This window comes from Lynx canadensis, chromosome F1 (genome assembly GCF_007474595.2).
Source record: "Lynx canadensis isolate LIC74 chromosome F1, mLynCan4.pri.v2, whole genome shotgun sequence".
In the NCBI taxonomy this organism is placed as follows: Eukaryota; Metazoa; Chordata; class Mammalia; order Carnivora; family Felidae; genus Lynx; species Lynx canadensis.
The window spans coordinates 16,993,702-17,018,729 of record NC_044319.2 but is presented as its reverse complement, the minus strand read 5'-3'; the positions used below and the strand labels follow the sequence as shown (position 1 = coordinate 17,018,729).

At 47.4% G+C, this 25,028-nt stretch overlaps 1 protein-coding gene across 1 annotated transcript in view; it reads left to right on the top strand.

Moving 5' to 3' along the window:
* Positions 1 to 8,879: 8,879 nt before the first annotated feature.
* Positions 8,880 to 25,028, top strand: part of KIAA0040 (KIAA0040 ortholog) — a 47,271-nt gene continuing 31,122 nt past the window's right edge. The window contains exon 1 of the mRNA XM_030303386.2: positions 8,880 to 9,178. The gene's annotated coding sequence lies outside the window, so the exon portion shown is untranslated. The remainder of the gene's footprint in view (positions 9,179 to 25,028) is intronic.

The following is a 25,028-nucleotide window of genomic DNA, read 5'->3' as shown; positions in this document are numbered from 1 at the left end:
CTTTTGGGAGGGGGCACTCAAAAGCCCTTTGAGGCAAAGGGAATATCTACCTCTTGGACACCCTTGAGAAGCCTGGGTTTGTTTAACAAAAGTAGAAAACAAATCATTTGCAGATATCTTGAACTTTTCTGTTACCCCCACTTTATAGATGAGAAAACTGAGGGTCAGAGAGGTTGTGACTTGCCCAAGGTCACCCAGGTCTCTTGCCTCTTAGCTCAGTGTCCTCTCCTCTGCCCACACCACTCCCATGAGTAGATCATAACAAAAGGGGAGGCTGTCTCTGAAAGGGAAGTACAGTCATGCAGATCATCTAAAAACCGAGATACCCACACTCCAAATACTGGAGAGCAGGTGTCAGCTAAGAGAGAAGCTCAAAACAGAAGACAGATCCCGAATCCTCTGGCCCCCGAATAGGCTTTGATTTGAGCCCCCAACGCAGGACAGAATTCATTTGGCTGGTGACCAGCACACAGAGTCCTTCCCATTCCTGCCTGGGAGTTATGCTCATAACAACAGCAACAGCAGGAAAAGGGCTTCACGAACATAAAAATAAACAAACTTTCTATTTTTAGCAGGGCTGCAGCTGTGAGAGCTTCATTATTTGCATTTTAGCTGCAGCATTCTGAGGGAGAAGATGCAAGGGTGGAGGGGTGGGGGATGGGGACAACTGGGGGCAGTCGCACTGGGAGCCAAATTTTCCATTGCTGAGCCCAATTACACACAGGACACAGAAACCAACGTCCAGCCTGGAAGTCTCTGGAGTCTGCAGGTCTGGAAAAACTGAAGAGGGTCAACCAGGAAGCCAGCCTGTGATTGGGCTCTTTTCTGGCCATATATAGAAATAAATAATCCTTTACCCACATGGGTTTTTAGAGCCACAGAAAACTGTTGCCTAGTGACTCCATCAGAGGAGTGTAAGCTCAATTGTAAGTAGAGACCTTTTCGTCTTAACTCAGGTTCTCATTGGAACCTGTGTAAATCTCATCGGAGCGCCGCTCCAGCACGGTCCAGGCTTAACCACTGTGCCCAGAATTCTCGATGAGCCTGCAGTGTTTTCTCCTGCCCAGCTCTCTCTGACAGCTGGCAGCATGGGGAACTTGACAAAGGACAAGCCTAATGGGGAAGGTGGAGAATGATAGCAGTTGTAGTTCCTCCTTTCTGTTTCCCTGGAACAGGAATGGATGTTGTAAGAAGGAAGTTAGTTTCAAGGCTGCCACAGAGGAAGAGTAGAAAGGTCCTTTTCTTATAATAAATGTCACAGAGGCTTTAGGAAAAGGATACACTTGATGTGATTTCAGAAGAAAGTCTCTTTGCCTGTGCTAATCTCTTTAGCCAGGCCATACCTTGACCCCATGTCGCCTTTAATTATGTTCTTTTTCCCCTCTTGTGTCCCTTTTCATGCACAGTCCCCGCTATATGTTCAGCCCTTTGTGAGGTGATAGAATTGCAGTCCTGAGGAAGGAAAGAAGCCAACACTTCAGGCGCTCACAAAGAGGAAAATTCGCAAGGAAGGGTGCCATGCTCTTCCATGACTGGGGAGCCCCTCTACAGCCTCCCAGATGTGGCCTTACATCTGAGGAGCTTCCTTCACTGGCAATGGGGAACAAATAAACAGGTAATTTCATTACTGTGGGCAGGCTCTACGTGGGTCAGCACAGAGTCCCTCAGGAATACAAAAGACCCACTTCTTCCTCAGTCTTGGAGAGTCAAGATGTTTTCAGAGGAGACAGTGGCTGAGCTGGGACTCAGGCAAATAGAGATTGGGTAGGGGTAAGGAGCTCTCTTCAAAGGCCACTCATCTAAAGGTAGCTCTCAAATAATATGGCAAGACATATAGCAAGGCTAAAATATACAAGAACCACAAAGATAGTTGATTTCTACCTCCCAATAATGTTTACCTTGTTACCCAACAACATTACTGAGCAAAGCAATTGTCCAATCATAAGAAAGAGTATCACAGTCTATTTGAACATGGATTTCCACAGTTAACAGTGTAAGGGCGCCTGGGTGGCTCAGTTGGTTAAGCGTCCGACTTCGGCTCAGGTCATGATCTCATGGTTCGTGAGGTCAAGCCCCATATCGGGTTCTATGCTGACAGCTCAGGGCCTGGAGCCTGCTTCAGATTCTGTGTCTCCCTCTTTCTCGGCTCCTCCCCTGCTCACATTCTGTCTCTCTCTCAAAATAAATAAAGATTAAAAAAATTTAAAAACAAAAACAAAAAAAAACTTGAGCCCTAGAACTTGGGGCTGGAAGAGATCATATGGACTACATCTCCAGAGATAGCAACCCCTTCTCAGCACTTCTGCCAGGTGGTCACCCAGCCTCTACTTGAATTGTTCCAGTGATAGAGAGCTGTACACTGATCAAGGCAACTAGTTAGCTAGTTAGTTAGCTACTAAGGCAGAAGCTAGAGTATATAATGGCCTCCTACCAGGCTGGAGTTTCTGATTCCCTTCTCTCAGTCTCTCTACGCTGCAATAAATCCTACAAAAGGCCACCAGCTTAACTTGTGAGTGATTTGTCCATTGTTCCAAATCTGCACTAACCCCAACTACCAACATACAAATTCTGATCTTCTGCTAAAAGACTAGAAGAACCCATATCGAAATGTAACATTGGTTATCTTTGGTCACCAGGTTTACAGATGATATTTTGTTTTTCTCCTTCATACTTTGAGTCTTTCCCTACACTTCTGCATTAGAGAGAAAGAGAGGTTGAGAAAGCATCATCAAATAAATAATGTTATTTACAGAAAAGTCCTCCCATTTATTCCTTCTCTAAACCTTTGTCCATGTTGGGTTCAACAGAGAAACTTTCAGTCTCTTTTGCTGTCTTCAGATTCTTCTGCATCCTAAATTCTGGCCAACCCATCCCTATCACACAAAGGTTTCCATGAATGCTCCAGCCCTTAATTCCCTTAAATACAAATGTTAAAACTTAGCACTTCATTATAAGCAATTTTCTAAGATCTGCTAATCGTTTCATGGGTCAGTTTTACAGTAGATTGTAAATTCCTTAAGGACCATTTCATAGTGCCTACCTAGCACAATACGTTCTCCATAAACAATTGCCCATGGCTGGATGGATGGCTGAAATGCTACTAAGTTGTGTTTATTAGCTCAGTTGGTTAGAGCACAGCTTAATAAGTCACCTCTTCCTGTCCTTCTCAAACTATGGGGTGGTGGGAGCACATCCCTGGAGGTATAGGAAAAGTGTGTCAAGTGTATATGAAGCCACAAGATATTAACTAATGTCCTCCTAAAGCAACAATTTCCTACCCTTTAGGGACACCCTGGTGGAAAAGTTTGAGAAGCACTCCGTAGCCCATGCTTTTTCAAGGGCAGGAATTCCCTCCAAGGCAGATATCCAGATTCTGCTTGAGTTCATCATGTTAGGCTTTGCTTCTAGATACTTTCAGATGACCAGTACGTTATACTCCACCAAGAAATGTTCTTGGAATGTATCACTCATCCCACATACAACAACGTAGACACCACTGACCAAGGAGCCAGAACACCTTGGTTCTTGTCCAATTATGCACTATGGTGGGCAACCATAGTTGGCTTCTTCAAGCCTTAGCTTCTCATCCACCCTGCCCTCCTAATAGTAATTGGGTGAAATTAAATAATACATGTGAAATGTCTTTGTAAACTGAAAAGTGCATATAAGAACCAGGTATTATTATTGTTGCTATCATCCCAGAATCAGTTCATTTGTTTTTGTCCCACAGATGCAGAAGCTGTTTCCCCAACCTGTCCAGTTGATTAAAGTGGAGGGCAGTGGAGCTCTGAATCCAGAAAGTTCTGGGCTGAGGTCTGACTCTAGGTTAAGCTCCACCACACTAGGGACTGATCCATTTTTGTATATCTCATGTTTCTCAAGGTATTGGGAACATGTATGTACTCAATAAATGTGTTTCTGTTTACTGGAATCTCTACTTACCATCTACCTGATCTTTGAGAAAATTTTTTAACTTTCCAAATCCCAGTCTCCTCATCTATTAGATTGGTATTATAGTATCTCATAGTGCTGTGCAAAATTTGAAGGCAATGTGCATATCCTACTTAGCACAAAGAAAGCAGTAAGTCAATGGTAGTTAAAATAGAAAGGATGAGTGTATTTCTGCAACTTGGTAAATGAAGACTATCACATTATTATATATTTCTGTCAGCCCTTCCTTTTACCTGTTATGGAAAAGTCAGCCTAGGGAGAGGAAGTTTGTTGGTGGCAAAGTTGACATTCTGAGTCACTGAGCTACTTAAGGAAGCAAACTTCAAAGGCACAGTTACTTTATGGGCCCTCCAGGCAAGAGGAATAAACAATTTCAGCCTTCACAAAAACTTCTGCCAGAATGAATGTGCTGGGCAGGGCAGGCTGGGGTTTCCCAGACGTCTTGCTGACACAATGGCAAGAAATGTTTTATCTAGTGCATGTAAATCTATATGAAACCCACACAATGGGCTCACTCAGTAAATCGATACGTAAACCTGTCCCCAAGAGAAGAGCAGAGGACAAGGGGAACCACAAAGAGAGGCAGAATGAGAACTCTGTGGGGCTCTGCTCTGGCCCTGAGACCCCTGCCAGGAAAATGGAATCCAGAGGCCTGCTGCTTACATTTGAACAAAGCCAATGCTGAATCCCCAGAAAGAGCACTGAACGGTAGTGCCGGCCAGTTTGCAACAGCCAGAGACAGTGCTATAAAAATAGCTTTCAAGACACATTGTGAGGGGCTGTGCACCAGAAACAGAAAACGAAAACAGAACCCCTTCATGCCCCAGAGGTATAAACAAAGTGCTTTCCAAGCCAGCACCTGTCCCCAGCCACATCAGCCCTAGTAATGGAAGGGGTTGGGCAAGGTGCTGTAGCTCTAGAATCTACAGGAGCACTGAAGAAAGCACAAAGCGCATGCAGTGTTGGGACACGTATGCAAGGGGAGACATGTGGATTATCAAGGGAGACATCCAAGAATTTCCTAAACTTTCCCCAGTGCCAAGATTTGCAGCTATAGCCGTAAAAGTAACATTTTTCCTGGCAACCCGGATGCAGCACTGAAGACATTTTGGGTGTTGCATTGAAAAGAGTTCCCAAGAAAAGTATATTGTCACTGCTCTTTTTAGAGGAGATTTCATAATTAGACTAACTTATGTCAGAATTCAACAGTTTAGAAGGGAAAGTCTGAACAGAAATCTAATCACAAGAGGTAAATATAATAACTGGTATGAAAACAGGCTCTCTAAATCTGTTTAGAAGTCCAAAGCCAAAATGAAAAAGCAGCGCCTTTTAAAAGGGCTGTAAGGGGAGCAGAGGAAATACTTTCTTAGAATGGCTATAATTAAGCTGAACATGCACGAGACTAAAAATAATAGACAGTATCTGCAGAAAATACTTGGCTGAGGTTAAAAGAACAAGGTTTTGCTGCCTTCGTGAGGTAAAGGCCACAGAAACTGTACAATTGGGCAGGTAACATTGGCATTGCCAACTGGCTCAAATCCAAGCTCTATCAAGGCCAAGACAGTTGTCCACAAAGACCCCGCATATGCACAGTGTAAGGGCCACCCTGAAATCCCAACCACATGGAGCAGATCTTAGCTTCCTCAAGTTCTCCTTTACAGCTCTGCCATTCACACGTCTGTCCAAGCCTTTTTGGAATCCATCTATGTTGCCAGCTTGTGCCCCCTCTGGGAGATAATCCAGTCCATAAATTCATTACCTGCTGCGTGGTGTAGTATTTCCACTGACTTGTCTTGAACTTGCCTCTCTCATGATTCCAAGATGCTGTTACATTTCAGGATCTGATGAACAAGTCTGCACTCATCTTACCCACACCATTTATAGGCAGATCATTCCCTCCTGACAGCCTGTGCCTTGTCAACAGACCTTCTGATTTCTAGTCAGTCCCTCGGAGCATCCAGGCCGGCATTCAGTAACTTTCTATAGCCCCGTTTATGATTCTAGATCCTCGGCCAAGTGTCACAGGCAAGAATACACCACAGTTGGAGGGGAGAGCAAGATAAGATTCTTAATTTAATATTTTCCATACCTGAAGAACATGCCCATTGGGGGTAGCCCAAATATACAAACGTATTATATTCGACATGTCTTCTAGACTCAGGGCATTTGCAAACCGATGGGAAAGTGTCCACAGGCAGCTCAAAGTGGATTGATGCTGGCCAATAGTGCAAGTCAACCTGTCTAAAACAGCATTGCCAAGCAAGAAAAGCAAGTGTGGTCAGTCCTCATGTTCACAGCAGGCTATGGCTATATACTAAATGCCCCAGTGATTTTCACAGCACAGACAAGGAAGTCTTTTGTCCCCAACATACTGATGTGCTAAACTTAGTAGGGGGCGATCACTCAAATTTTCAGTCTCACGTCACATAATCTGCTTATTTTGGCTTTTTTTTTTTAATTAGATGTTAATGTTCTGTTTCACTCCATTTAGAGCCCACTAACCCCTTGACCACCTTCAAAAATCTTTATGGAAAACGTAAGAAATAATGAGGATTAAGCAAGAGGTAACAGCACTGTGGTTGCCTGGGGCTGTTTATGAGTTCATTAGAATTAGGATTTAACTGCCAAGAGAATAAAATAGAATGTGGGTGCTCTAACCTGCTTTTTAGTAAGGGATACATCATCCACCCAGACTGAGAACATTTGGCCAGATGCCCACTCCTTTTCTTCTGCCATGATTGCATCTTCCAAGTAGAGTCAGTCCCTCAACAGACCGGGCAGCCTTGGCAACCAAATGTGAGTCAGTCCGCCATCTTGCTCACCTATGAGTCACTGATTTCTCTGCCACAGAAGCTGTTGGCTTTCCTTGTTTAACTGAAATATCACAGAGATACCACGTAATGGATAGGCCCCTGATTTTCTTTCTCCCATTGGCAACCATGTCTGTGAAGCCCTCAGCTCAAGTCAGTTGCCTCCATTTTTCTTGTTTAGTTTCTTCCTGTTTTTTCTTAAAGGCAATCCTAAATAATCGTCACTCAGGCCACAGCCAATCTGTAACATTGCTCTAGATATCCAGAAAAGCTTTTTCTGTAGCCTTCCCTCCAAAGGCCTCATTCCTGGCCTGAACATTACCTTTGGGCAAGCGTGGATTTCCTTCCCAGAAGCGAGTTCCTCCTTTACTGGATGATAGAGTAAGAGGACAGACTGGGAGTTTGGAAACACTGGAACTCAAATCTGGGCTCCAGTATCTATTAGTTATGTGATGCAGAGGAAGTTACTTAACTTCTCTGAACCTGTTTCCCCGTAAAATGAGGAGAATACTACATCTCCTAAATGCGTTGTGAAAGATTCCATGATATGTGCAAACCTCCCGGCACAGTGGCTGTGCCCTTCCTGCAGGTGGAAGGAAATATCCATTCTCCAATCCTTTGGCCAGCATTCAAGGCCTCACTACCAGCCCCACCCCCCACCCCTTCCTGTCTTCCTCAATACCCTCGGATTCTATACCCTGGCTGTAAGCTCCAGGAGTGTTAGAGGGATCAATTCTACATACTTAGACATCTGCAGGCTCAAAGTATGATTCCAGATGGAGCTTCTGACAACATGGGGAACACATCAACTGAGGGAAGCCCCTGAGTCTGGACACTTGCAAGCAACCTTGCAAGCCCAATCTTCCCATTTCTGCTGATGCTACCCAATTGCTTGTTAAGCCCACTTGCTTCTGGAACCTGTCTTCTCCCTTCCTGTTCCGACCTACACTGAGTTCACTCCACCTGGATTTCTGGGAAAAGAGTCTCATCTAATCTCCTTCCATTGGAAGAAAACAATTCCCCCCTCTTTCCTTAATCATTCTTGGCATTTCTGACTAAAGGGCAGGGTTTTCTCTTTGGCCTTTCAACTGAGAGCCATTTGGTTTCTCCGGTACTCACACAAATGGATCTCTTGTTCCTCAGTGGAGATAGTTAACTGCAAAACAGTCATTTTAATGCCCACATGAACACCAGCCCTCAAGCACAGTAGGTAGAGGGCAAGACACGGCTCAGCACCTGGCACCTGGTCCCTGAGCACCTGCAAATACAGTCAAGAGGGCAGCACCTGAGGCACATGTCATGGAAAAACTCACCCAGATGACTCAGAGAGGGCCCCTCCAGGGCCAGGTCCTGGCATCACCCCGTCCCCTGCCTGCCCCCAGTAACCTTGGAGACACTGAACAAGCTCCCTACCACGGGTCACCAGAAGCTTCGAGTCTCGAGTCCCTCACCCAACATTGGCATAGGCCCTTTCATTTTCTAGCGTTCCAGGTACTCGAAACCGGACCCATGGACATCAGAGTAAAAACTGGATGGAGGGCAACTGAGGATGAGAGGGAGGAATCTCTGAGAATTTTCTGCAGGCAGTTTCCCCCTCCATCTCTGCTCTGACAACTCGTGATGGTGCAGTCTTCCTCAACGCCTTCAGTGAGCGGCCCAAAGACTGCGTACACCCTCTCCCACCAAGCCCGCAGCGATTGATTAGGGCAGCCGGTCGCTTTGTTTGTCCAGATAAGGCATGGGAGCCTTCACCCAGTCTGTCCCAGGGCCTCCCTCCCAGATGCCTTCCACCCCCCCCTTCCAAGAAGGCCGCTCCCTTAGGCAACACTGGGCTGTCTTCACAGCAGCCCAAGTTCCCCCCCTGAATCCCTGAATCCTCTCAAGTCCCCAGGAACCTGGTGCGTCTGAGAAATGGACTGGAGACGGGCTCTGGAGGCGAGTGGCGCGTCCCGTAGGAGGCGTGTTCCGGAACCGGTGGGGCACCCACACGTAGTGGCGGGGCGGGGGCCGCGGGGGGAGGGCGCGTCGGGGCGGGGGCGCCGAGTCCAAGGGCACCAGCGGTCTGTGGGCCCCGGGCGGGGAGCTGGGGCCGAGCCCAGGCGGCGGGAGAGAGGGCGCGTCTGATTCAGGAAGTTGTGTCTCTGACATCAGGGGCAGGACGGAGTTGGAGCGAAACCTCAGAAATGTGAGGCTCCAGCCTCGGGAGGGCAAAGAACGCACAGGGGGCTTTCCTCGTGGTGAGGGCAGGTACGCTCGGCGCCCGGCCCCCACCTACCCCTCCGCGCCGCACCTGGCTCCGCAGGGGGGCGGGCTTCCGCACAGGGACCTTGACCTCCGCCGGGACCCCTGCTGTCAGACGGGCCACGCCAGACCCCGGCGCCACCGCGCCTGTAGGAAGCCCTCCGGTGGACTGCGAGGTAAGTCTCCAGACTGTGTATGTGTGTCAGACTGTGTGTGTGTGTGTGTGTGTGTGTGTGTGTGTGTGTGTGTGTGTGTGTTTTAAGTTGCCCTCTGTTTGGAAGGGAACTTCCCGCTCACTTTCGTTCTTTGCAAGGAGGAGACCAGCCCCAGAGATCAGTGAGATTCCAGGATCGTTTCTAAATAGCCTCTTGGCCCTTCACAACTTCGGTTCTAGTTTGTTTCCCTTCTTGGGAGGATTCTCAGCAGCTTGACATCTGCTTCTGGGCTGAGTCCACATGGGTTGGGGGTGGCGGTTGGGGTGGAGTTCTCTTACTCCAGTTGACAAAGCTGCCAGTAGGAGCTTTGGGACCGGGGGACATTCTATTTGCTACTGAAAAAAAAGTCAAGGCCTGAAACCCACTAAAACGCACTCAGGCTTAGATGTTTCTAAATTATGCTAAGTGAAGCCAAATTTTCAACGGGGCTAAGAAACTGGCCAAAACGAAAATATGGCGTGGAGCCAGGTGTGGAGTGGGAACCTGGCTGCTAGTCTCCAAGCCTCCAGGGGATTTACTGTGACACAGATTGCTTCCTAATTTCTTTGAGTCTCTAAATGGTCCTACTCCCAGCACCCCATCCCCCCAGACCACCCATGAAGGTAAAGGACACAAAAAGACCTGTTTCCCTAGTATTTCCAAGAGCTTCACAGGAATACATTGTGTAGTGATTGAGTTAAATAAACTATAGATGTTTTGCTGGTGGGAACAGCAGTCCTGCCTAACCGAAAGGGAAACCGAAGCAGACAAGAATTGCCCTAATTTCACAAAGAATGCTGGCGGCCCGCATTCTAGCTACCTTGCAGGACTGCTTCTCGGATTCTGTTCAATAAGGAAGGGGAAGGGGGGACAGGGGGTGGTGCCGGTAAATGCACTTGAGCATCTCAGCAGCACCTTCCTTCAAAGCTGGTGCAGTTCATTCACTCAGCTAAAGTTTGGAAGAATCTGAAGCTAATTTGAAGGAGCCCTCATTTTGAAGTCCGGTTGGTAATGGGGAGAGCCTTGAGTTCTAAGGAACAGGTCTGAAAAGCACCACTGATGCATCTCATTCCTAACCCTTTTACAAACAGTTTGTCAACTTCCACCCAAAGAGTTCAGCAAGGGTCTTACCATCAACCTCCTAGTCTGATGTGCCTTCCCTTTGCCCAGTGCTGGCCAGCTGTGCAGGAAAATCTGATCAAGTCCTTCATTTCTTCTGAAATTCTGGCTCCCCATTCCCACCCAAGATACAATAGAGGAGAGGAATGCATGACAGAACAGATGTTTCTCCAGCCTCCATGCTTTGTCAATATCTAGCCTATAGAATAAAGTCAGAATGATTTCTGCCCGTTTCTCTGAATATTTAACTCAAGGGAATAATGGGCACCCAGCAAGCTAAGTTACTGACCTCATCAAAGAGGGGTGAACATCCATTCCCCTCCCCACCCATTCCTGCAGCAGTTTCTGTACCTACTGTGTGATAGGCAGTGTTCCAGGACCTTGGAATCCAAAGGTAATGAGATAATTTCTGCTTTTGAGGACCCACAATCCAGTAAATGCCACGAGACACAGAAACAAATATGGTTCAGAATAATACACATTACAGTAACAGTAGCTACAGAACACTGAAATAACCCAAAGGAGAGAGTGATAAACTCCCCTAGGAATTATCTGGAAGTCAACACTGCAGAAGTGATGGATGAGCAAGGTGTTGGAAATGATTAGGAGTGATTAGGGAAAGGGTATTTCAGGCAGCGGGAAGAGTATATTCAAAGTCAAGGGCATGTTGGGGGAACTGTGAGTAATGGGACTTACACTACTATACTAAGGAAGTCGTGGTTTTGGTATTTAAGCAGAGAAAGGGTGTGGTCAGATTTGTGTTTGGAAAGAGAACTAAAGGCCAGATGCAAGCTAGCTTGGAGAGATGGGAGGCAGAGATAAGGAGGACCTCAACTAAGATCATGGCAGTGGGAACTAAAGGAAGGGAATGGATGCTAGTGATGTTTACAAAGTTAGAGTCAAAGTACATCCTGACCAAGTGAACAGGGTAGAGGAGGAGTGAGCGGAAAAGAGGATGATTATAAGGTGTGGAGCTGGGGTTGGGGGGGTGCACTGTGATGTCCAGAATGGAAACCATAGGAACTAAGGGAGCAGTGGACTTGAGAAATGGATTGTGGCAATTAACACTTCACACACATTTAGGACGGATGTACCCAAGAGATGCCCAGGAGGTGCCCAGGAGATTTCTGGTAGGCAGTGGCTATTCAGGTCTGGGGCTCAGGGAGAGATGGAGGCAGCAGGGCGCCTGCGTGGCTCAGTAGATTAAGCGTCCAACTCTTGGTTTCAGCTCAGGTCATGATCTTGCAGCTTGGTGCTTCAAGCCCCACATCGGGCTCTCTGCTGACAGCGTGGAGGCTGCTTAAGATTCTCTCTCCCTCCCTCTGTCCCTGCCCCTCCCCCACTCACACTCTCTCTCAAAATAAATAAATAAGCATAAAAAAAAAAACTAACTATCCCTGACTTGCATAAAAGCAGTGTTGAAGGGTGGCTAAAGGAGCCTGTAATAACGCTATCCGTGAGACCATGTTGACACTGAAGAATCTTGGATTTGGCCAGTACTCATTGGCCTGGAGATACTATTTTTATACCATATGGTGACTTGCCAGTGACTCTCTAGACTTCTAAGGCCTTCCCAGGATGCCTTGCAGGTGATATCTAAAATTCTAAAATGTTGGAGACGACCCTGCATTAGTGGCACACAGATGCATTTAACCAAACAAGTGAATCCCTAGGAATCACTTCATCATATGAAAAATGAACACTCTAGCTCAACTGTGAGATCTGCCAAGACCTCCCAGAACACATACCCCAAGTTTAGTAATACACCTGTGTGGGAGAGTCCTACCATCATTAAAACAAGAAGGATGACTTTGCCAGAGAAAATTTTAAACCCTTATTGAACAGTACTTGAGGTCTGACTGCCATGGCTCAGATCAGGAAATTATGTGACCCAGTGTGGAAGGAAAAAAAAAAAAACCTTGAACTTGGAAGTAGACAGACATGGATTCAATTCTTGTCTTGACCACTTATTAGCTGACCTTGGACAAGTCTTTGAATTTCCCAGCTTCGTTTCCCTTATATTTGAAATGGGAATAATTATTACTCACCAGGGCAAATTGAATCAGAAATCAGAATCAAATTGAAAAAGAAAGTTACATTTAATGTGCTCCATAAATTGCAAGGTTCTATAAAAATGTAAGTTGTTTTATTATTATTACTAATCTTCCCTCTTGAAGCTACCAACTTACCCTGAACTGTGTAGGTGTAAGATCTGGGGAGGATCTTCGGCCCAGACTTGCAGCTTTTTAACTGTATGAAATATTTTAAGGCAGCAATTATAAAAGTCTCCTTCCGTCATATGAATGGCATGCATCTACTCTGGCTACTTGTCCTTTTACTCCTTACCTACAGTGGCCAGAGCCCAAAGAAGTGAATGTTTATGCAGGTCGTGCACAGCACAAGGATTCCTGGGAGCTCATGGCTGAAAGCAGCCAGTATTCTACTTACCGGGCCACGGACCTGCCCCGCTTGCACTGGGCCCACTCAGAAAGGAAGCTTTCTTTCCAATCCTCACCAAGGTGCTGGTTAAACCAGCACTGACCTTGAATCTGAGCATCGGTTCATGGCTTAGGCGTATCTATGGTTTTCTTCTGTCCCGACTAAGGAACCCTAACGTCGTCCAACACAGTAAAGCCGACACCCAAACTTTCAACTAAACAGACTTCTGAGAAGGGATGGCTGTTGATGAGCAAAAGAAAAAAATAACCACAGGCTCAAAAACTTCAAACGGAAAAACACTTTGAAATAAGCCAGCCCGCCCCTTACTTCACAGGTGAGCGAACTGATGTTCAGGGAGGCGAAGTGTGTCCCCAGCTCAACAGCTGATTAAGGGAGTGACCAGAACCCAAGCTCTGTCTCTCTCTGTTCAGGAACAGCAGACACTCTCTAGGGTTTCCGTCACCTGGACCTTCTGGACCTCACACTCAGGCACCCAAACACTGGCAGAGATGCAGAATGAAGAGGCTGGAAGGCTAAGCCCTCCCCCAAGCAGCCTCCAGCAGGCTCCAGCCACCAGGAGCAGATCTTCCAGAGATGGGGGCGGGTCTCCTCTTTTAAGGCATCTCCCTACCATACCCAACACTTCTGTTTGCTCAACTTCAGTCCTTAACGTTTTCTCAAAAATTCCCAAACACCTCTCAAAAAAGGGGGACCGCACTGGGTGTCAAAATTGACTGAAACCCCTTTTGTGTTTCATTAAACTTGTTGTGAGGATGGTTTCAAGACCATCGGACAGGTCAACACTAAACATCCAATATTGATTTACTCTTTCCCGTTCCATGAGAAAGGCACCGGGGTGAGTAACAAAAGCTCATGAGACTCATCACGGGCACTGTAAGAGAGAGAAAACAGAGGCAGATAGACTTTTTCCCTCTTTATGCGGCAAGAGGAAAATCAACAGCCAATTCTTTGAAGGGCAGTCCCCAGGGCCACAGACCAGCTCAGGTTTCTGACTTTTCCCCCCACATGGGCCTGCGCCATCCGAGCAGAGCACCGCCTGGGGACATGAGTGGGCCTCAACGTAGCCTGGTTCCAAAATGAACCTCACGCAAACACAAGATTTCTTTCTCGGGGCAACTCCCACGGGGCCACAGCAGTGTCCAAACCAAATCCCAGCCCCTGGCAAAAGACTTGCTCCCACGATTGTAAGCAAGCTGCTCCATGGAGTTTGTTGCTAAGAGATGAAAGAAATCCTAATCATCGCTGTCGTTCTTGGTCAAAATTGAAGATTGTGATTGTAAACCTTTGTGAACTTGCCTTTGCTCTTAACCATCTACAGTTTCTTCCCGTTAGGATGTCTTTCAGTTGACTTTTATTCTCCTCAGATACACTCCTGATTTCAAGCTGGATAGGCTTCAGGAAAGTGCATCAGCAACTTCTTTAGTTTCCCAAGCGAGTCACAAAAGAAAAGTGGCAGAAGACAGGGGAAAAATATAACGGCAAGGAGGGTAGTTGCATGTTATAGTATTTTTAGTCTTCAGGTTATCCTGAGAAGGTACACAAGTTTAGAGATGGTGCGGAAGCTGGTTAAGTAAGTTAACCCCTTGACTGGGGTTAAGGTCAGTGAAAGAAGCGATGGAGGACGCAAAGTTGTCTTAGCCGCTGTGTTATGGAAACAGAATGGCGCACAGTGGACACGTCTTAGCCTACGTGGCATGCGGCCATGGCCCCCGTGGAAAGAGAAGAGAATGCTTCAGTGCAAGCCAGGAACGTGTTTTTCCCTCTCCAACCTGAGTGAGGATCTGAGTCTGCCCTTCTGGCCTTGGTTTCTAATCTTAGAATCTTCTGCACCTCCACCAGTGGGACAAAGTGTGGGCTCTCAGAAGCTCTTCTGCTGTAAAAGCCCTGGCCATAGCCTGGAGGCTCCATCGGGCCACTCGTGTCCAGTGGCCTAACATCACCCAGGAACCATATAGGACAAAGTAACCTTCCCGATGATTCGGGACTGGGAGAAAACACGTTCATCCAACCTTTGTCGGTTCCTTCAGATTTCTAGTGTGCATGCTAGGCTCTCAGTAGCCATTTGTTCAACAGTGGTGCTAAGAATTTGAGGCATGCAATTTGACTGTCATGCTACACTCCCCCTCCCCCCCCACCCCCGGCCCCCACACCCGGCAGGTTGTTTTATGAGCACATCGCAATTGTTTATTCGACACGATGTGACAAAAAGTAGCAAAGCTGAAAGAGAACACACAGCTCTTAAGGCCAGCCCTGCAGACTTCCCCCATCCATGGAGCCCCTTTCTTGTAAATGACTGAGGCTCGCACCCTCCCTTCTCTCTCTGCCTTCTACTTCTGACCTGAAACTTTCCTCCCGCCCAAGGCCCACCATCTACTGAGTAGCAATTGCCAGTACAGCACAGCGGTGGTCTAGAGTAAAACCTCCAGGCTCATCACATGTGTGACCCACACTGTCCCAAAATGAAACCTCCTCTGGGAGAGGGGAATCCGTTTGCACCCCACACGGTCCAGACATGACCTGCCCAGTGCTCTCCTGGTTTCTGAATTAGAAACTCAGTTCCTGCCCTGTGGGATACTTGGCCCAGAGCCTTCCCTCATTCAGAAAAAAGACAATGATGTGCTGAGTGCCTTAGTATACTTTGCTGATTTCCAACTACCGTGCTCTTCATAGATTTTCACAAGGATATTATTGACCCCTCTGAGGAAAAGATGATTTTTACTGGGTTTCCAATGGACGAATGGCACAGATTTTCACAGCTGGCCATGGAAGGAATATCTCATTTCCAGACAGAGGCACTGAGTCTTCCCTCCACCCTGTCTGGGACAAGGGACAGGGACTCAGTCACAGAGCATGTGCCACATGGGGAAGGAGGTCTGATGTTCCTGACTGACATTTTCCAGGAATAAGTCTTCAGTGGTTTAAAAACATTATTCCTGGGGCGCCTGGATGGCTCAGTTGGTAAAGCATCTGACTCTTGATTTCAGCTCAGGTCATGATCTCATGGTTTGTGGGTTTGAGCCCCACGTTGGGGCTGACAGCCTAGAGCCTGCTTCAGATTCTCTCTCTCTCTCTCTCTCTCTCTCTCTCTCTCTCTGTCTCTCTCTGTCCTGCCCCCACTCACACACGGTCTCTCTCTCCCTCTCTCAAAATGAATAAATAAACTTAAAAAAAAAAACAACAGTATTCCTTCAATAAGGAATCTCCACCATTGAAATATGTGATCATTCAACATTTGGTATTGTAATGAATGAATAAATACACACTAAAAGAAGAATCAATGCCATTTTATACATCTTAAACAATTAATAATAGGAACTATATCATTGTTTTCCATTTACCATCTATGAGCTTTCAAGAAATTTTGCTTTACCTCCCCCCCAAGTTTCTATGAAGGTGAAATTCACATGACATACAATTAACCATTTTATTTTATTTTTTAATTTTTATTTATTTATTTATTTATTTATTTATTTATTTTCACTTTAGAGAGAGAGTGCGGGAGAGGGGCAGAGAGAAAGAGAGAAAGAGAGCGAATCCCAAGCAGACTCCACACTGTCAACACAGCCTGAATCAGAGCTCGAACCCACAAACTGGGAGATCATGACCTTAGTCAAAATCAGGAGTTGGTCGCTTAACTGACTGAGCCACCCAGGTGCCCCTCTATTCGTCTGTTGATAGACATTTGGGTTGTTTCTGTCTTTTGGTGTTGTGAACGTGCATGTACGAGGATTTGTTTGAGTGCCTGTTTTCAGTTGTTTGGGGTACACACCTAGGAGTATAATTGCTGAATCATATGGTTATTTTATGTTTATCATTTTGTTTTGCCTTTTCCCACATTTTGATCAACATCCTTTCTTGATGATAATATGCATATTAAGTAAGCATACTATCCTATCCCTAGTCTCTTATTTGTTACCTTTGATCTTATGCTTTAATGAAGGATATCAAACTCTGCTCCTTGTTGTCCTAGAGATGAGGTTATTTGTCTGCTTGAGAAAGAAACTGTTTGGACAAACGATAAACTCTCCTTGGTGTGACTGAGTAGGAAGTAACTAACATAACAACAGCAACATTTATGGAGCACAGTCTGCATCGTGCCGGGCATTGCATTAAATGCTTCATCTACTTCCTCTCATTTAGTGTTCAGGACAGTGCACTTACTCTCCTTGTTTTACAGATGAGGAAACTGAGGTCTCTATTGAAAGCTAAGTGCTCTTCCCTTGGCTCCAGAGGGTCATGCATTAGCCTAGCCTACAAAGAAACTCTGCAGCTGTCACCAATAATGAATCAGGAGCTCACAGTCCATTTTGGCAGACGGATAGATAAAGAGGCAATCACGACGCAGTGTAGGAAATGCTATGAGAGGTGTCACAACAGGGACCCACAGGACCCAGAGGGAAACCACTTAGCCCAGCTGCAGGTGACAGACTTCCCAGAAGAGATAAGATCGAAGTGTGTTATTTTATGTATAAACTTTTGTGACCCTTGGTAAGGTCTGACCCTCCACCATCACCCTTGGGCACCACCACTTGGTCATTAAATTCCCACTGCACGGTCGCTGGCACATGGTAGCTGCTCATCAAACACAGGTTAATAAACGTGTGCTTCTGCAGCTGGAACATCCAGCCCCTGTCACCCTGTTAACACGACTCCAAAAAGGGCCTGCATTTCAACTCATAGGCTTTCCCAATTCAGATATGGCCCGGGCATCAGGGAGAGAAGGTGAGAAAAGGCCTACAATGGCTTGTGTGGTTCTCTGTGATATCTGCGTGGGCACCATGTACATGAGAAGACGGGAAAGGTGGGGGGAGGGGCGGGAAGTCGTGCAAAGGGCATTATGAGGAGATCTTGGCATGCCCAGGTGAGGAGGCCCTAGGGTTGCATGGGATTCTAAAGAAGAAATTAAATGAACCCGGTAAGCCACTTTCTAAAATCAAAATTTGTCCATTCACCTTGAGATTGTATTGTTGCTTCAGAGACTCCTAGCGTATGGCCATGCTGGGTCTCAGCCAGCAGGTACAAGAAACAGCAGCTTCATGGAGAGAGATCTAGACTCGCCCTTCCCCCCCCCCCCCCAGCCCCCAGTTGGTAATTCTCACTCCTCTGTCTTGGAGATCGTCAGTGAGGTTTGGCCGCCTTCAGTTGCCTTTGGCCAGGCACCTTCAGCTCCTCTTTGCAAAAGGAAAATTGTAAAAAACTCTTAGGAGGCTTGGAGGCCTCGATTTAGAAGGCAGAAACAGTCCCAGTGTGCGTCTAGCTGCATTTCCGTACACATTTCTCAAAAACTCTGTGTGTGCGTGACACTATATACACTAGAGGCCACAGGGAATTAAAAAACAAAAAACAAAAAACAGCAAGTCCAGATCTACCTTCCATCTAGGAACCTGTGAGCACCTGCGAGCAAATCCTGCCCCTCTCATGCAGACCTGGGAGAAACAGCCTCTTCCCTGGGATTAGAGTCTGTCCTGGGATCTCTGCTCTTGAGGGCCACCAGCTCTTCACCCATCGCCCAGACCGCGCCATTCTCAACATTCTGCCACCTCCTCCATCCCTGGCCGGTTGGCTGTCCAGGCTCTGACCCACTTGCCTAAGCGGGAAACCACTGCTTTGGGCTCCACCCACTGCAAGACCTTCCTGTTCCGCACAGGCCCTGGTCCTGGACCCCTCAACCTGCTGTAGCCCCACCTGCTATGCCCCTGGATGGCCTGGCCCTGCAGAGGCCTGTGCAAAGCTCATAGAGATACCAGGCCTCCAGTGCCAGTGATGAGTGTGGGCGCCTGGGCCCAGAGGAGATAACACCTTAGCCTTCACACAGGCGTTCTTAATTCTGGTTCTTTTCCATCCTCCAAAATCATAACCAGTCAGTTTGTTAACCATTCGACAAACGCTGAGCACCTACTATGTGCTAACACTAAGCAGTGGGGACTCCTAGAGGAAAAGCTCTCAGGTAGAGAGCTCAAATACAGTCCTGTGGGAAAGTAGACGTAGCACAGCATCTGTACAGAGCACACGATCATCTCCACTGGTTGTCAGGCAGGTGAGGCAGCAGCGGGGGGAAGACATAGAGTTATAGATCTCTATATAAACCAGGATTCCAGAAAAAGCCCCCAGGCCACCAGAGCCTCCTTTCTGTCACCCCTCTCCCGCAGGGGCTACACACAGGTCAGTCTTTGCACAGCTTAACAGGCCAGAGTGTTCCTCACTGGCTGTGCCAGAAATAGCAAGGGGTGCTTTTCCATGCTACACCGTGGCCTGCATGTCCCTCCGCACCCTTGAACCCCCCACCATTGAATCATTGCAGGGATCACAAGCTCAAATGCCTCCAGGGCCTGGTGGACAAAGCTAACACTTCTTGAACATTTACTTTGTGCCAGGCACTGTTTTACACGTTATACAGATTATTTAACTCATCCTATTTCCACAGTGGACCTATGACCCCAATTCTACTCTTACCCTGTTTTTACTGCTGAGGACTTTCTGAGGTCAGACAGCTAGTGAATGGAGGAGGGGCAGGCTTCCATCCAGATGGGTCTACCCAAAAGAGTAACGCAGGTGGCATGGGGGTGGGGGGAGGATGTGATGTGAAACTAGAAATCCAGTCACTGGTCTCTGGTCACATCTACCTCACGGGCTTCCAGTTTGCAGCCTGTGGCTTGGGTTTGGCCTGCTTGGGCAAAAATCCCACTTGGTTTCCACAAACCTTCTTCTATAAATGTTTAGCAGTATTGGGTTGCCTGGGTGGCTCAGTCGGTTAAGTGTCCGGCTCTGGCTCAGGTCATGATCTCACGGTTTGTGGGTTCAAACCCTGTGTCAGGCTCTGTGCTGACAGCTCAGAGCCTGGAGCCTGCTTCGGATTCTGTGGCTTCCTCTCTCTCTGCCCCTTCCCCACTCATACTCCGTCTGTCTGTCTCTCTCTCTCAAAAATAAACATTAAAAAAAATTAAACATTAGCAGAATTGCTACAGGGGTAGGCTAACTACTAAGTGTGTGTGTGTGTGTGTGTGTGTGTGTGTGTGTGTGTGTGTAGGGAGAGAGAGATAGAGAGATCCCTTTGAACTTGTGCCAGCTGGAACTGGCTTTGGTTACCTTGTGACTCCAGATTTGAAATCAGTAGTAGTACCAAATTAAAGAATATGGAAAGGAATAAATTGTGTCTGGAGTGGAGAGTCTGGAGTGGAGAGGGAAGGAGGCCGAAACCCACAAGCCACATCAAGTTTTCTTACACAACAATCTGCCTTCGTGGTTGAACTTGGAAAACAACCCTTGGAGGTCCTTGGGCCCAGCACATCATCGGCCACCCCCAGCGTTGCCCTTGGGCATTCAAGCCATAATAGGTGAGGAGGTGTGGGATGGAGAGTAAGTTTCCCAGTAGGCAGCCCTCCTCCTCAGGCCACAACCCCGAGGAACCCTCACTTTGGGCCAGGCAGCTCGCTGGAATGGCACCCACTGGAGTTTGGAGTGGCTGGCCCAGAAGAGCTCTAAGGGAGGGCGGGCTGGAATGAGTTGTTGGCGTGTTGCCGTGGTAATAGGGGGGGGTTGGAGGCTCCATATCTGGGCCACCTTGATTAGATTCTTTCAAGAGCAGCTGGAATCCCTTTACTCCCATTCTCCCTACATTTTAATCATCCTGTTCTCCCTGTAGGTGCCCACCCTGATCACCCCTTCTGTGAAGCCTTGCCTAGATCTCTCACTGGAATTAACAGCTTCCTCCTGGCTGCTTCCATAACCATGTGTTTGCATTTCCCTTTGGACACTTAACTAGTCATGCTTCGTCGTTCTTCTTTCATGCTCCTCCATTTCCCCCAACAAAAAATAAATTCCTTGAGTTCACAGTCTACATCTTTCGTTCAGTTTGGAGTTCCTTACCCAGGTAGTTGGCAGGTTTCTGTTTCTTACTAGGCAGCATTATCTGGGAAAGCCTCAGAATGGAGAGAAGGGCTTCAGGCACCCAGTGGTCACTCAACATACTTGCACTGAGTTGGATCGTCTGCTGCTCCACTGCAGATACTGGAGATGGCAGCTCTTGGCCCCCTCAGCCTCAATTGTGGCAACAACCCAGGCTCAGGGAAGGAAGAAAAAAGCGAGTCAAGGGAGTTCCTCCCTCTAGGAAGAAACAGGGAGAGACCTTTGCAGTAATAACAGTGATGTATGTAGTGAGTTGCTACACACACGCATACTCTACTCAGTCGGCTCAGCAACCAGAAATTACCAAACAAATGGTATCAATTCACGAACACCAAGACGTGTCAGAAAGACATCGAATCAAGGCTTTTCCAGAGCATGGTGGCAGGTCATGACATTCAATATGGTGCCCTGTGAGAACAAGTGCAATCTCCATTTGAGGCCAACGATCTTTGGAAGAAAGCTGTCGCTGCTATCATCGCTGTTTCTTGGCACTTACAGCCCAACTGGAGGTTCAGAAATAGCCAGTCACCAAAAGAGGCCAGCAGAGTGTGCCGATACTCGGGAATGCCCAGGAGTATCTGGCATGGAAGTACACTCTGAGCTCAGGTTGAAAGAGTTCTCCAGACCCAGAATATTGAAAATCCCGTTGATGGATTTTCTTCAGAGCATCTTCTTCCATCTGACCACAGTGCTGTGTGTGAACCCAGAAATCAGCATGGCAGTCTGGAACAAGCACTGGATATTTAGGGGAAGAAGAATTGCCACATCATTCTTGATCATCTGTGAGCCCTTGGGTGTTTAACTTCGGTGGGCCTGATTCCTCATCTATAAAAATGTCCATTTATTAATTCAGCAAGTATTTTCCCAAAGCAAACATGTCCCAGATGCTGGGGATGCTGGATGGGAATAAATTCTGTCTAGAAAGGAAGAAAGGTGATTAAATAAACAATTAGCCTCAACCAGGTATGGGCTATGGTAGCAGTGTAAGGACAGTGAGGGGTACCAGGCAGGGGCTCTTACATCAATGAGGTCATGGAAGGTTTCCAAAGGGGACCCACATTTCTCTGAGATGTAAATGAACAGAAGTCAGGAGGTTCGGTGGTAGCGTTTGGACTGGGATTAGGGGAGAGCTGGGGGGTTCCAGACAGAGAAGCTTGTGGAGGCCCCAGAGCAAGAGAGGGACCACAAATCTCAGGGAGTCTGAGAGAGTAAACCGCAGAAGTGACGAATTGCCATTATTAGCTCCTCTCTTGTTGCTTTGTAGAAGTTAATGTAGTGAAGACAACATTGCACTGGGGAACCAGATGACTAGAACCCTCTCTGCCCTTGGCCACTAACCAGCTTTGCAATTTTATTTTTTAAGTTTATTTATTTAAGAGAGAGAGAGTATGAGCTGGGATGGAGAAGAGATAGAATCCCAAGCAGGCTCAGCACAGAGCCCGACGTGTGGCTCAAACTTACAAAACTGTGAGATCATGGTCTGAGCTGAGACCAAGAATCGAATGCTTAACCAACTGAGCCACCTAGGTAGCCCACGAGCTTTGCAATTTTAAACAAATTTTGAACAAATTTCTTCTCCTTAGGTCATTCATCTGTGAAATAGGGTGAGAAACTTCTCCCTTCCTCACATTATGGTAGACTGAGTAAAGAAATGTTTGCAGAAGGCCTTAAAACATTAACATGTGTTATGAGGGCAAGGTCTTCGATCAGACATCCCCCAATCATAAGTAAAAGCAAGCCCATCTGGGCATCTGTTAAGACTGGAGAAGTGATTGCATCAGGGTTTTTAGCCTCTGCCTGCATTCCCAAAGGATCACGAGATAAATAGTAGTTTCTTTCCGACTGGGTTGATGATACTTCATTTCAGTTCATAATCAGATTTTGTGTAAGGAGGCAAGAGCGCTATTAATAAAATTTGTGGTTTTAGTTGTAAGGTTTGTGATTCCTGAGCCTGGCTGGTTAGGGCAGAGTGCCCCGAGCCCAGGGGTGGGGGCTTGCTGCTGTATAACCGCCAGCTCAGGCCAAGGCACACTTGGAATTACAAGAGGGATCAGGTTAAGAGTATGTGGCCTCTGAAACAGTGACGCTGCTATGTCTCTTCTGTTCACCAGCTTTCAGGGCCTCGCTGGCACCTGTTACACCAAACCAATGTTCAGCCTTCCAAGCCCTGTGTAATCTCACCAGCCCTGCCTGTATTACCTCGGTCCTCACTCTTCCTTGGGAAGTTTCTTCACTGCTACCCCAGGCCCAAACTCTGCATGTGCTGGCCTCTGACCTGCACCCTGGCTTCCCATCCTATCCAGCTCACCTCAGCTCCCCTTTTCCCACCCGACCATCTGACCTCAGACTCTGCCGTGCAGCCTCCCACTTAAGTCCCGAGGCAACATTGATTCCTCTCCTTCCTGATCATGTGTGCACTTTGGCATTTTCTGATATTTACCTTAGCCTCTAACTGCTATGATTATTTTTGAAAATTATACTTGGAAGGGCATTTTCAGTTTATAAAGAACTCTCCTGTATATTGTCTGACTTCCACAGCAAGGCTGAGGGTGATGATGTCAGTGTGATTATTACCTTCCCATCTTAGAAGGGAGGAACCTGTGGTCTGGCCGCGGGGAGGCAGGGACCCGCACTGTCGTCTGGCAGGACCTAACAGCGTTCGATGTTCCATGAACTCTCCCAGGACAGGAACCTTCTTACACTTCTGGGCTCCCCCTCAGCACCAAGTTGACCACATAGTAGTTCCTTAACTAGTGTTTCTTGAAATGAAACCCACGTGCTACTTCAGGAAAAGTAATTCAAATGGCAGGTTTTATTGATGGAAATCGTCGTTGTTAGTTCTATTAGCTTCTTCATATACAAAGAACGATATGCCTGCAGCATGGTTTTTATTATGGTGACCCAGTAAACAGCCTAAGGGAGACTGGCACTCATTCTGTATAAACCTCCCCACCCCCACTCCCAGCCAGGGGTCAGTCACAGGGCAGTCATAGAGGCAGGTACCACTCCCGCAGCTCCCACCAGGCAGCCAGGCCCCACTGCCTCCTGGCAAAGGATGGAATGTGCTTGTCAGAACTCGCTCGGCAGGGTGGACATGCTCGGCTAGCCCTTGAAAAGCAGGGGTCATTTGGGCACACGGGGGATCCAGGTCTCCCAGCACCACTGCACAGCCAGGTGAAAGAGCCCTCTCCCCCAGGGGAGAAGGGGGGTAGGGGTGGTATCCATCCATCCATCCACTCTGGGTTGGGGGCAGGAAAACTTCCCAGCATGGGAGCAAATTTCCCAAGAATTTCAAGCCACTCGCTACCTGGAAGAATTGAGGTGTGACATTTTTTGCCATGTCCCTACATCTGCCTGGAACGATAGCAATTGTGACTCTAAATATTTGTACAGTTCCTAAGAGCCTAGGGTCATGTTCACATGCATTGTCTGCTTTGACCTCAGGACCCTGCAAGGTGGCTGTCCACGGCTAGTTACTCGTTTCCTTCAGAAAGTATGTGCATGTGACCAAGCCTTCAGAATAGTACCAAAGGAACGAGACAAAAGCCAGTCTCCCAGCTCTGCCCCCAATGTCCCTTCACAGAGGCAACACATATTATCACTTTCTTGAGTATTTGTCCAGATTTTGCCCCCATTTTAGAGATGAAGAAACTTAGGCCCAAAACAACTGAATGACCTTCTCAAGGATGCACACGAAGTCACAAGTGAGAATGTGAGTTGACTTCTCATACCACAATCTAGGAGCTTCACCTACGCTCTCAGTCTGTCTTCCTCCCAAGAATTCAGCTCATATGCAAACCTACAGGAGTATAAATAAATAAAACCACCTAAAAGTCAAAGCCAGGACTGGAGCCCCACAGGCTCTCCACTGAGGAGCAGAACTGCCTCCTCTACAAGGACCCCTGCCCCCCTCTCTGGCTGCTCTGAGCCAGCTCCTATCCCGGGGGGGGGCCTCTCCTCCTTTCTCACCAGCAGAGGCATGGCCAAACATTCAGGTCGTTTTGCTCTATCAAAGTGTTTCCACGCAATGGCCTATTTCTTCAAGACCCTGACACTCTGAGAGTTGGTCTGATTTTTTTTTTTTTTTTTTTTTTTAATGTATTCTGGGCTGCTTATGGGAGATGAGGCCTAAAAGCTGGTGTGGAGTCTGCAAGCCGCCCCGCCCTGAGGACACAGGTGGAGAGATCAGAGACAAGGTCTGAGTCCCAGGGTCTCTCCCACCAGTCCTCCGCTCCGGGAGACCCGCTGTCTTCCGTAAAGCTCTGAGGTCTCCAGGAAAGGATGGAGCAGAGGTGGTGGATGGGGAGGAGGGTGGCGGTGGAGCCAAGGGAAGGGTGTGTCTGTGCGC